The sequence below is a fragment of the Dendropsophus ebraccatus genome, chromosome 7 (genome assembly GCF_027789765.1).
Source record: "Dendropsophus ebraccatus isolate aDenEbr1 chromosome 7, aDenEbr1.pat, whole genome shotgun sequence".
NCBI classification, from domain to species: Eukaryota; Metazoa; Chordata; class Amphibia; order Anura; family Hylidae; genus Dendropsophus; species Dendropsophus ebraccatus.
Window position 1 is genome coordinate 111,665,300 of NC_091460.1, and position 14,376 is coordinate 111,679,675.

Below are 14,376 nucleotides of genomic sequence, written 5' to 3' on the forward strand. Positions count from 1 at the left end.
AATGAAAAATCGTTGGTATGCCGTTGATTGTATTTTTTGAGCTGACCTCAAAATCATTAACAACTTTGCATTAACAACTTTACATAGCGAAAAAAAATCATCACTTTGTTTGCGTGCAAAAGGAACCTTAGGGTATGAGTAATTCAGGCGGAATTTCACGGTGGAACTTTCTTAGTGTGTCATAGCCTGTCTATAGGAGAGAGCATGCTCCTCCCCTGCCATTGCTTTCCACTTAAAGAAGTGACATGTCACTTCTTTGAGCAGAGAGCAGTGGCTGCGGAGGAGTGTGCGCTCTCCCATAGACGGGCTATAACACTGTCACTTCTTTGATTAGAGAGCGGAGGCTGCGGAGGAGTGCGCGGTCTCCCATAGACGGGCTATGACACACTGAGACAGGCGGGGTTCCGCAGTGGAGAGTTCCACCACAGAATTCCGCCTGAAATACTGAATGTGAACATACCCTTAGTGTTAAAAGAGGGAAGCTGATGAGATGTTGCCAGCTGGGAAGTCAGGCTATAAAAGTAGGTTGTAGCCTAGTTTGAAGAGATAGGTTTTCAGGTTACTTTTGAAGGTCTTGATGGTGGATGAGAGCCGGATGTGTCGGAATAGAGAGTTTCAGACTATGGGGGAGGCTTGGGCAGATTGTAAATGTTCCTCAAAAGTGGAAGAAATTACCTAATCTGTTATGAAGGCGAACAAAGGATTCTTCACATACATTATTGACAGGAAGAAGAAACATTGTGGTATTACAAAAATAAATAATGGTGACAACCCCTTTATTGATGGAGATAAGGCGGCCGTTGACCTTATGAACAGCTATTCTGCTCAGTGTTTTCAGAAGGAGGCTATCACAGACACAGCATGGCCAGGGATAGCATTGCCTCCAGTTGTAGGGTTTCAGGTCCTATTTTATCAGAGGCCTATGTTTTAGGGGAACTTGACTGTTTAAAGTTGACCAAGGCGATAGGCTCAGATGGTGTCCACCCCAGAGCTTTTAGACAACTCTGATCTGTGATTGTTGCCTCCCTTACTAATATACCAACAAAACACAGTAATCACTGAACTCAAGGAGATCAGTGAAAAAATTCCAATGAAGTACTCAATCAAGAGTCTCCACTGATGCCCCCCAAAATTTACATTTAAATTTTGGGGGGCATCAGTGGAGACCCTTGATTGAGTACTTCATTGGAATTTTTTCACTGAACTCAAGGAGATTACTGTGTTTTGTTGGTTGATTTGTCATTGCCCCAACTAGCCAGAATCCTGCTCCACACTGACGAGGGGCAAATACCCTGAAACGGCTGTCTGTGGATAGATGCCTGCCTTGGCAAGCCCTTGTCATGATCGCAATACTCGCGCCTTGAGTTAGACATTGACAAAAAGGGGCCACCCTGTTGTTTTCCCTATTGTTCCAATACTCGCAACCTAGTGGGACTTAAGGGGCTATCTTTCAGGGTGGTGTGGTGCTCTCCCTATCATTGAGGCACCCCGTGGCAACAGGCTAGAGATATATGGCTATCCCCGTGTTTTGAGACTCGCAACTGAGGCTCCACGGACTCTTGTTTTGCATATTTAATTTTTTGGGGGCATCAGTGGAGACTCTTGATTGAGTACTTCATTGGAATTTTTTACTGATCTCCTTGAGTTTAGTGATAACTGTGTCTTGTTGGTTGATTTGTCATTGCCCCATTTAGCCAGAATCCTGCTCCACACTGATGAGGGGCAAATACCCGAAACAGCTGTCTGTGGATAGATGCCTGCCTTGGCAAGCCCTTGTCATGATCGCAATACTCGCACCTTGAGTTAGTCATTGACAAAAAGGGGCCACCCTTTTGTTTCCCTATTTATGTTCCAATACTCGCAACCGAGTGGGACTTAAGGGGCAATCTTTCAGGGTGGTGTGGTGCTCTTCCCATCATGGAGGCACACCGTGGCAACAGGCTAGAGATATCTGGCTATCCCATGTTTTGAGACTCGCAACCAAGGCTCCACGGACTCTTGTTTTGCATCCCTTACTAATAGTCTAATTTAAATTATTTTAGGGGATTAAGCAGTTGCATATATGTAGTTGCCTGTATGCTAGCTTTTCATAGGCATGATCCCCGTGAATGCCCATTGCTTTTTCCCTCGCTAGCTTCATTTGTGTATATTTACTTATCACAGCATGTCTTCATTCCAATGTTGCTTTTTTCATTTGAAACAGCAACATCTGAACGAAAACATACTGTGATAAATAAATATACACAAAAGAAGCTGGCGGGGTAGAAAGAACTCAGCACACCTGGTGATCACATCTATGCAAAGCTAATAGTACACTAATTGTTTAATACAGTCTAGCTGACTGGCTGGACTGACGCTTTTTGAGGTTTTCAGGTGAACCAGGCACTTTCTGCACGGCTTAGAAGAGTTAAATGGTCACGCCTTCCATTGTCTTCAATGGGGTTATTTACCTGAGTCAAGCACTTGCACATTTTAGTGCTTGCTGAATACTACTTATAATTCAAATAAGGTTTCAGTAAGGCCTATGATTATCCATTTTTTTTTTCTTCAATGATATCATTGCTTGCTATATAATCTCATTTTTTTCCATCACAAAGCTATTGAACTATATACATTTTTTATTTTTTTTTATCATAGATTTGTATGAGGGTGGCGGAAGTTTTCCTCTTCTTTCTCAACATGGTAATACACCTGCTTTACGACATAATATATAGAAAAGAAACCAGACAGAACAGGGCAACGTTGCTGATCTTGCTCCAGGTAATTTTACAGGAATGCTGAGTGATTGTCCCAGTACAAAGCAGCACGAGAAACCTTTTTTCTTGATCTAACAATAAACATTCAGCAGCTGTGGCTGCAACGTAGCTTTCCAGAGTCTCATGTCTCAGGTGGTGTACAGATCCAGGAAGTGTAATGTCTGGTAAATATACAGTCCTATTATAAGTGAGCAAACCAGTTATTAAACACACAGTGCTGTGTAAAAGTCTTTCCAACAATCCTTATATCAAACAAACAAGGTGTGAAATAAAGAGATTACGTCTAAGGCTATTGTATTTCTTTTCTATTCTTATCTACTGTATGGCCAAGACATTGGTGTAGTATAGTCGGGACTGACATGATTGAAGAATATGTATACGTAGGATATAAAAGAAAATAAAGTTCATTTGACTAGAGTACAAAGAAAAACTAATATTAATCCAAAGAAAACAATGTATGCCTGGCTTATAATGGGTGTGCACAATACACAAGATGACATATATTATAAGGCAAGTCAGGAGACGCTTAAAATTGAGCTCACTATTGAATATACAATTGAAATATATTAAAAGGGTTGTATGAAGCTACTGTATGTTCACACGCTTTCCTTTGAAGCTTATTCTGAGCCTAAAATGTTGTTTTTTTTTTTTTAAATAATTAGCAAACTGTAGAGCTAAGCAAACTTTTCAAAAGTTCTGTTCGACAGGTTTGCCGAACCTTAACGAAAAGTTTGAGTTCATCTGAACAAAACCTTAAATGATCCGCACTAAAACAGCTAAACAATTGCAGGCTTTTAGCTGTGTTCAAAAAGTTCACTCATCGATACTTACCTGTCTGCACTCCCCCAGTGTCCTTCTTCTCCAGTTTCCAGTGTCCCCCACAGCCGACAATATCCCATTCAGCCAATTGCTGATGGGTCAGTGCTTAGCAGAATGGGCTGTGACTCTTGTCTCCATGGTGACAGCCTGCTCGGCCAAACTGTGCTTTCTCGACTGAGCGGGTTGTCACTTGGAAGTCTTGACACAAGAGTGAAAGCCCACTCAGCCAATAACTGGCCGTGGTGTGGTCTCATCTCGGTCAGCCAGTCATTGGCTGAGCGGGCTGCTACTCCTGACAGCCCGCTTGGCCAATCACTGACTGACTTTGACGGGACAGCACCCGCTGAGCAGCCCAAATACAATAAAGAAAACAAAGCCCATGCTTTCTTTCTGTCATTTGCGCACAACCATTCTGTCCTTTGGGTAAAGACCCAAGTAATTTGGAACATATAGTTTTTAGCATCTTTATCATTAGCAACATAACTAATCCCATCTCTAATGAGCAGCTGGATAGTAGATTGGTAGCAAGGGTGTAACTAATGTCTCAAGGGCCTTGGTGCAAGAAGTCTATTTGGTCCCACCTCAATGACCCCACCCGACCTTTGATGACCCCCTGCGATGCCATAATCCCCCCAGCGCACAATTACATTATCCCCCATCCACAGTGCTTCCCATTCTCCTAGGTATGCCTTCTTCCACAGTGTCCCCCTCCCTACTCCTTGGTAAGCCTCCTTCACTCTTCCTCCTCCCTATGCTTCTTTTTTCAGTGTCACCCTCCCTCCTCCTTGGAATGCCCCCTTCCACAGTGTCCTCCTCCCTTCCCCTTTGTATGCCTCACAGTGTTCCCCTCCCTGATCCTCGATATGCCCCCTTCCACAGTGCCTTCCTCTATGCTGTTTTGGTATGCCTCCTTCCACAGTGTCCCCCTCCCTCCTTTGTACTATGCCCCCTTCTGCAGTGTTCCCCTACCTTCTTCTTGGTATGCCTCCTTCTACAGTGTTCCCCTCTCTCATGCTTGGTATGCCGAAGGTGTATTCCTCCCTCCTTCTTGGTATTCCAGTTCCACAGTGTCCATCTCCCTCCTCTGTGGTATTCCCCCGTTCCACAGTGTCCCCCTCCCTGCCCTTTGGTATGCCCACTTCTGCAGTGTTCCCCTACCTTTTTCTTGGTATGCCCCCTTCCACAGTGTCCCTCTCCCTCCTCTGTGGTATGCCCCTTCCACAGTGTCCCCCTCCCTGCCCCTTGGTATGCCCCCTTCTGGAGTGTTCCCCTACCTTCTCCTTGGTATGCCTCCTTTCACAGTTTTCACCTCCCTCATCCTTGGTATGCCCCAAGGTGTAGCCCTCCCTGCTTCTTGGTATGCCCCTTCCACAGTGGCCCCCTCCCGCCTCCTTGGTATGCCCCCTTCCACAGCTCTCCCCAAAACTCCCCCTCCTCCTTGGTATGCACTGTGGCCACTTGCACAGTACTTTCCCCCTCAGGAGGCCCCCTCCACACTACCTACCTGAATCCCCTACCCTCTAACATTCCTGGGATGCTCCTTCTCCTCTCAGAATTTTTAAAACCATACCTGGCTGGTGGACAATGGGAAGGTCAGGAGAGAAAACAAAGCACAATACCCTATTGATGAGAGGAGGGACAGGAAGCATTTCCACATGTGTGCCTTGCCTTCCTCCTCTTCAGTGATTTGTGCTGAGGAGGAAAGGGGGTGGGGCTGTCTAGCAGCAATATGCATTCATGGATGCAAGCAGCTGCTCTTTATAAGTTAAAGACACAGTAAAGGCCCTATTACACCAACAGATCTGATGACAGATTATCTGCCAAAGATTTGAAGCCAAACCCAGGAGTGGATTTGAAAAGAGGAGAAATCCAGTCTTTCCTTTATGACCTGTTCTCTGATTATAGTCTATTCCTGGGTTTGGCTTCAAATCTTTGGCAGATAATCTGTCGTCAGATCTGTTAATGTAATAGGGCCTTAAGGTGGCAAGTGGGGCCTGGCCAGACCTCCTTTGCTGGTGGGCCCGGTCACGAATGTTGCGACCGCTAAAGCTACGCCACTGATCAAGATATATCATTCCAGACTCCACATGTTAGGCTGCGGTGCTAGATTGTCCTAGGAATAAAGTTAAATAAAGAACTTCATAAACATCTTGTACTTCACTCCATTGTTGCTAGTACTGTTGCCATTCTGATATATAAATATATATATATATATATATATATATGTATATAACATTCTATGTTAGCTATGTTCAGAATAAAGGGGGTTGTGTCTCAATGAAAACTCAGTCCATACCGATGCATAATGTTAAAGAAACATTCTACATTAATTTATGTATTCCCCGGCAGCAGGCTGCAGCATATACTTTCCAATGATCATCAAGGTTTTGCTGCACGGCTTCTTTTCGATCCTACAGAACAGTTTAAATCCCACTGGCAGTGATGTCATAGCTCTACTGACCCTCTTCTTTCTCTAGGGCTATTGAAGGCAAGAAGTTGAGGTCTCCAATGCATCTCTAGGAGAGCACTCTCCAGGAGATACATTGGAGACCCTAACTTCTGGTCACCTTAGCGGCAGGGCAGTCGGTGAAGAGGTCACGGGGGCACCCACAGGATTAAAATGTTGCCGTAGGACCAGCATTAGAGTGTCACTGTCGTTATAACTTTCAAAATGCCAGAAAAGGTCAATGTTTCTGATACATAACTTCATATCATCTGCTACCCTTCAGATAGGCAAAGGGAATGATAGAATTCACTGCCTGCAGCTGCCACTAGGAGCTCAGGAACTTTCTGAAGTAAGAACATCTGTTTAACTCAATCTGTCTTCAGTAAACTTGTTGTGTCCCTTTAGTGGTAACTCTCGTATTGTCTTCTTCATCATATAAACTACATCCATTTATATTTGAATCCATGTTTATTAAGAAGTTATAGCATTGTGTCCCCCTACACTTATATTGTAATGTATTTGTTCTAGCTTTATCCCTAGAAACTATAATTCTAAGGAAAATTAAACATACAGTAATGCCCTTGATATCGATCTATGGCACCAATATGTCTGGTGGAGTTGATGCCAGGTGGGATTACTAGTCCAGCAGCTGATTGGCATTAAACTAATAAGGAGGTTAAGGCCTACTTTTCTGCAAGGTTTGATGTCTATTTTAAATGGTTAGGTGCACTTATAGTGCTGCTAAACAGCCGTTCAAGTATTGTAGTATCCAAAAATAACTAATCATGATTTTCCAGTGCTACAGATATACTAAACCCAATTGTCCCACATTTTATAGCCACAATATACCGACTGGCCACTAGGACCAGAATTGCTTCCCCAGACCCATAATCTACAGTGGTCAGACCATTATGTGCGAACACACAATTCTGAGTAGACATTGCTTAGTCTTGAGGATTTCTTCATTAGTTTTAATGCACTCTTATTCTGCAGTGTTGCACAGTCTGTGTTAGGAGGTCTAGCAGCAATCAGGGCCGTTTCTAGCGCTGGGCGGACCGGGCTTCTGCACGGGGCGCCGACAGCTAAGGGGGCGCTGGTGGCACCCCCGGGATCTAACTCTGCGGCTTCAGCCCCCACCCCCCACCTTCCCGGTGGGCACCCATCACCCGCTCACTGCCTCAAGCACCCCACTTCCCGACAGCGCTCATCGCCCGTCACTGCCCGAACCCCCTGGACCGCGCTCAGCTGTGCGCCAGTCTTCCGCCAAGACCCCCAATACCTGCCTGCCCCTTGGACATCGCTTAGCTGAGCGCCCCTCACCCGCACAAGCCGCCGCCCGTGATACCCCTGACCTCATCTTCTCCCTTAGCCGGGGCCGGACGTGGACTCCCTCCAGCAGGCGCAGTGATATGATGTCACTGTGCTTGCTGGAGGATCCGTCCTGCTCCTCACAAGTGAAGAGAGAAGATCAGAGGGTAAAGGGACCGTCCAGGATTATGTGAGTATACAGTATAGTAGTAAACAGTATAGCTATGGGGCAGAGCACAGGGGGGGTTATTACTTTGAGGACATAGGGGGGTTATTACTATGGGGACACGGGGATTATTAATATGGGGACACAGGGGGATTGTTACTGTGGGGACACAGAGGGGATTGTTACTATGGGGACACAGGGGATTATTAATTTGGGGACACATGGGGATTGTTACTGTGGGGACACATGGGGATTGTTACTATGGGGACACAGGGGGAATTATTACTTTGGGACACATGGGGATTGTTACTATGGGGACACAGGGGGGGATTATTAATATGGGGACATTGGGATTATTACTATGGGGACATAGGGGGGGTTATTAATATGGGGACATGGGTATTATTACTATGGGGACACAGGGGGGATTATTACTATGGGGACATGGTAGGATTATTACTGTGGGGACATGGTAGGATTATTGCTGCACATGACACAAAAAAGTGGAAGTTGTTGTAAAAGTGTGGAGCCTAAGATGTTTGTCTGGCAGGTTCAGAAGACATGAATTGTAGCTGCAAGAAATCATCATGGTGGTCCGAGACGGATGGAGAGGAAAAGGGAAGTGATGCCTCAGATCAAAGAAGACGTCACCTGTGAGTCACTAAATGACTGTTTTGCCTCAAGTTGAAAAAGGCTGCACAACACTGCTCTATGCCATAACACACATACACACACACACACACTGCTTCTTCATAGCAACAACCCCCCCCCCCCCCCCCCGACATCACTTGGGGGGGCACTTTTATGAAGATTCGCCCTGTAGTCAAAATCACCTAGAAACGGCCCAGACAGCAATGTGATATACTTCAGGCCTTCTGAGTAATTTATTTTTACATTCTAACCCAGCCTTTGTCCTGGGCTTCAGACATAGACAGAGCAAGTGAAAACCAACACTTAGACAAGCAACATTCTTGAACCTAGTTGCTCAAGTGTGCACCTGTAATATTGTTAATACATCAGGTATGTCAGAAAGATATATCAAGTGTTCAATAAACACAAAGCGCTGACCCGTGAAGCACCTGTTTCAAAATGAATTATATGTATGCAACTCCAATAAAAGTGCACTGCATTATGGGCATGTGACATTAAGTGCCTACAGTATATTGTAATGAAAGTGCATAACTATACTGGTTTAGTGTAAGAGGTTGGGAAAAAAGTAGTCTAGTTTAAACTGGAACATAGCAGTGGTTTTGGTATATTGGATTAAGTGGGGAATTATTAATTAATATAAAAAGCACACCATATTGTGCGTCCCTGGTTTCTTAATAGGTAGTGAAGCAGGTCATGCAACATGCTTCAAAAATTTACACTAGCTACCCCTGCAACACAAATTGTGATAAATACAGCATTACCGAAGGCTAAGCGTCCTGTCACACACATTTTATGCCAAACTCCAGCCACTCCACATCTAAATTTTCTAATCAATAATAAAGCATACTCATCAATTCCTTATACACCATTCTTTCCTTGTCGTGAACTTCGAGTACTAATATTTTCTCTTTAAAATGTTAATGTGAATACTCAATGTAGGCATTAGAGATGCTCGAGTCTGATCGCTCGGCATTTAAAGAATGGTGGGTGAAGAAGTTGGATGAAGCCCTAGGGCGTCCTGGAAAACATGGACCTTAGGCTGTATCCAAGTTTTCTGGTATGCTTTGCACTTATGTCTAATAGGCATTATAGTATAATCACTAGTACATACAAGGAAAACCTCTGCCTAATCTCACATATCACCATACACTAACCACACAGTAGTTCCCAAAAATGCTATCTAATCTATCACCATCATGTTATAGAGTAGGAAGAACTGAGCAGATTGATAAAAAACTATATTTAGTATAACTTATAACTTGTTGATTTAAGTCCCTGCTCATTCTGTGATAAGGAGTCCAGTGGGCGGTGTCACTCAATGGACTGGACTGTTTAGCATGGAAAAATCAGAGATTTCAATCAATAAATGACAAATTATACTGAATGTTTTCAAGATTTTTGAAGATATATATCAATCTGCTCAGCTCCTTTTGCTCTATAACAAGATGCTGATAGCTTAGGTAGCATTTTCATGGTGATGAGTTCCCTTTAAGCAATCAGTAAATATACATCAGGTGTGCTTTGGTAACTGTGGGCTGTGCTCTATGGGGGACATGCATCATCCGGCGTACTGATGATTTTCGTAAAGTGCCGATATGCGCATGATTTTATTCGCAAATGGCCGATTTGCGAATAAAATATTCGCATATCGGCACTTCACGTTGAGTACGCCTTTCAGGTGGCGTAGGTTTTCGGCTGTGCGCACTGACGCGCACGGGATTTATGTAGAGGCAGTCCGCCTCTACATAAATCTCTGTAGCGCCGGAGATGCGGGGACATTTATAAGTCCGGCATAAAAAACGCCGGACTTAAAGTGTCACTGTCGTGAATTTTTTTTTTGCAGAAATCAATAGTCCAGGCGATTTTAAGAAACTTTGTAATTGGGTTTATTATCCGAAAAATGCATTTTTATCATGAAAAAGCAGTTTGAAGCTCTCCCCCCTGTCTTCATTGTTCTCCTATGGAGAGAGCTAAAGAAAAGACCAAAACAGGACAACAAAGAGCTAATCTACAAATCCCTCACCCGTTATCTGTTCTGACCATCACCAGTGACCTGTCTGAGCTCAGATTACAACTGTCACCCAGCTCCGTGCCTGTAATCCACTGTTATCTGCTTTCTGCTGCCAGCTAACTCCCTCCTTCCTCCTCCCCCCTCCCCTCTCCCTAGAGCAGACAGGGTACGTCTCCTGCAACAAGTCACAATTTTCAGATTTTTTCAGAGTGGATGAAAAAGAGGAAGGAGGGGGGGACCTGGGAAAAGGCTTTTTACATGCAGATAATGGCAGATTTGGCTAATAAACCCAATTACAAAGTTTCTTAAAATCGCCTGGACTATTGATTTCTGCAAAAAAAAAAAAAATACGACAGTGACTCTTTAACCTCTTAAGGACCCATGACGTACCGGCACGTCATGGATCACTGTCACTTAAGGACCCATGACGTACCGGTACGTCAGCCCTTTAAACGGGCGCCGCGGCCGGCCGGGTCCCGATCGGGGGAGATAGCCTGCTATAATACATAGCAGGCCATCTCTCCCTGTCGGCATGGAGGGTTGTTAACCCCCCCCATGCCGACGATCGCCGCTATTGGCTGATAAGCCCATAGCGGCGATCGGAACCTTTCCGGGCCATCGGTGGCCCGATGACCCGGAAAAAAATGGCGGTCGGTGCTGTCCGAGGACGGCACCGACCGCCATTACTGTAAAAAGTAATGGTGGTCACGGTACCACCGTCCCGATCGCCGTGAACGGCCGGCCAGCCGGCCGGCCGTTCACGGCGATCAAAGTCCCCACAAGTAATAAATACCTGCTCCGGACCCCTCAGCTAGGTAGCTGAGGGGTCCGGAGCAGGTATTTGTACATTACTCACCTGTCCCGGGGTCCTGATCGGCGTCTTCCGGGTTCCCGGCGTCCTCTTCATCTTGTCGGGACTTCGGCTTCTTCCGTGAGTCCCGATCGTCTGTTTCCGGCTCCAGCGTCGTCTTTTTTCGTATTTTTCCGGCTCCAGCGTCGTCTATTTTCGGATCTTGCTCTCTGCTGCCCCCTAGCGGCTGATAAGTGTAATACACGTATCAGCCACTACAGGGATGTTCAGAATGTAGTAAAAAAAAAATTTTTTTTCCCAATTTTTTTTTTTTCTATTTTCCGCACCCTATCGCCGCTGAGTGTTGATCAGCATCGCACGAAAGTGCGCTGCTAATCAGCAACTCCTCCTTTTTGGCGTAGGGTGTTTTTTTTTATATCCTACTGCCACGGTCTGCTGATAAGTGCCGAACATAAGTGCGGCATTCATCAGCAACACCATTTTTGGCGTAGGTTTTTTTTGTATACTTACTGTAAAAAACACGTAAAAAAACACTACATTACACCACACTACATTGAATAAAGTTTTACACTACACCACTACATACCCTATATACCAATCCCTATATAAAGATGGCCCCCAGGGTGTTTTCGGTATTGGACGCATACATTATTATTGCCTCCGACACCAAAACAGCCAGTGAGGATGAATGGGGGGTCCTTCGTTCCTCCATTCATCCTCATCCTCCTCATCATCCAGTGACGTGTCTGGGAGTAGCGTAGCGTACCCCCAGACACGTCTTTTCCGCCAGTACCGTCCCAATAAGAGATGACGGTATGGCGTGAAATTCTACAAACTCTGTGAGAGTACCTCAGGGTACACTTACAGATTTAGGGTACGTGCACACTGCGGAATGGCGAAGGATAACCCTTCGTGCATTCCGCAGCTGGCACCCGCCGGCGGACTGATGCAGGGGCGCGTCTCCGCCCGTGTCATAGACTCTATCCTATGCATGGGCGGATTCCATCATCCGTCATTCCATCAACACGTTGGACGCAGAGCGGAATCCGCCCCTGCATAGAATGGAGTCTACGACACGGACGGAGACGTGCGCCTGCATCAGTCCGCCGGCGGGTGCCAACTGCGGAATGCACAAAGGGTTATCCTTCGCGATTCCGCAGTGTGCACGTACCCTTAGAGTGTATGAAGGAAGGGACACTCGAATCCAGCCCCCAGATGCCCCCTCCCCCCCCATCCTCGGAGTTAGTGGGGACATCGTCCGGGAACTGATCTTCCCACTGCTGGATAAAGGTTATCACCTGTACGGGGATAACTTTTATACCAGCACCCCCTCTTCCGGTCCCTCGCTGCCCGAGCTACTGTAGCTTGCGGCACGATCCGAACATATCAGAAGTAGTAATAGCGCCCTAATATTTAGCAGCCATGGAGCGGACCCAGCGCTTCTGGATATGAAGGACCCCGGATCGCACCAGGACAACATTTTCCAGGTGACGTCCCCCACACTGGAGAAAGTTAGACCCCAGAAGAAGTGCAGAGTGTGGGGTAACAGGGGGATCAGGAAGGACGCCATTTACCAGTGTGACACCTGTCCTGATCCCCCCGGCCTCTGCATACTGGATCGCTCCAAGACGCACCACACGTCACTGGGGTTCTACATTATCTAAATTCCGTCCCTTATTCCTATTTCAGGGGTCACGTTGATCCAGGGATTATTCTGATCGCCATTATGGAGTCGGGAAGGAATTTTTCCCCTGTGATGAGGCTACTGTCGTCTGCCTCACGAGGGGTTTTTGCCTTCCTCTGGATCAACACAGGTTGAATTTGATGGACACCTGTCATTTTCAACCTTATAAACTAATAATTGGCCTAATACCCCCAAATAAATTAGAATTGTCCCTTTTCCCCAGCTAAATAGGTATGGCCGCCATTCCCATTAGAAAATGCCATGATGCAATTACAAAGCCTCTGTGCGGCCAGGACAGTAGAAACCCCCCACAAGTGACCCCATTCTGGAAACTACACCCCATAAGGAATCTAACAAGTGGGGCAGTGGGTATATGGCCCCCTGGTGACGGCCACATTTGGGACGTGAAAATGAAAAAAATTGTATTTTTTATTTTCACGGCACATGTTCTACACATGTGCCCATCACTAGTGGGGTCCATATGCTCACTGCACCCCTTGTTAGATTCCTTATGGGGTGTAGTTTCCAGAATTGGGTCACTTGTCGGGGGTTTCTACTGTTCTGGCAGCACAGGAGCTTTGTAATTGCGACATGGCCTCCATCCCCCATTCCAGCCTCTAAATGGCGCTCTGTCCTTTTGGTGACTTGCCCTGTGCCCATATGGCAAATTATGTCCACATGTGGGGTATTTTCGTACTCAGGGGAAACTACCCTACACGTTTTGTGTTCATTTTCTTTTTTAACCCCTTGTGGAAATGGAAAAAAATCAAGGCTAGACCAACATTTAGTGTAATTTTTTTTTAATTTTTACTCTAAATCATTGATCTTGTCTTGATTTTTTCATTTTCACAAGGGGTTAAAAGATAAAAAAAAACACAATGTGTAGAGCAATTTCCCCTGAGTACGGAAATACCCCACATGTGGACATAAAGCGCCATGCGGGTGCAGGGTAAGCCTCCAAAGGGAAGGTGCGCCATTTGAAGGCTGGATTTGGATGGAATGGATTTCGAGGGGCCATGTTGCATTCAAAAGGCCCCTGTGTTGCCAAGACAGTTAAACCCCCCACAAGTGACCCTATTATGGAAACTACACCCCTCAAGGAATGTAACAAGGGGTGTAGTAAGCATATGGACCCCACTGGTGACGGGCACAAATGTGGAACAATGTGGCGTGAAAATGAAATATTAAATTTTTTACACTATAATGTTGGTCTAGCCTTGAATTTATCATTTTCACAAGGGGTTAAAAGAGAAAAAAAAACACAAAATGTGTAGAGCAATTTCCCCCGAGTCCGTAAATACCCCACATCTGGACATAAAGCGCCATGTGGGCGCAGGGCAAGCCTCCGAAGGGAAGGAGCGCCATTTGGATTTTAGAGGTTGGATTTGGCTAGAATGGATGATGAACGCCATGTCGCATTTACAGAGCCCTTGTGCTGCCAAAACACTGGAAACCCCCCACAAGTGACCCCATTCTGGAAACTACACCCCTCAAGGAATCTAACAAGGGGTGCAGTGAGGATATGGACCCCTGGATGACGGGCACATTTGTGCCATGAAAGTGAAAAAATGAAAATTTTCACTTTCACGTCACATTTTTCCACATTTGTGCCCGTCACCAGTGGGGTCCATATGCTCATTGCACCCCTTGTTAGATTCCTTGAGGGGTGTAGTTTCCAGAATGGGGTCACTTGTGGGGGGTTTCCAGTGTCTTGGCAGCAAGAG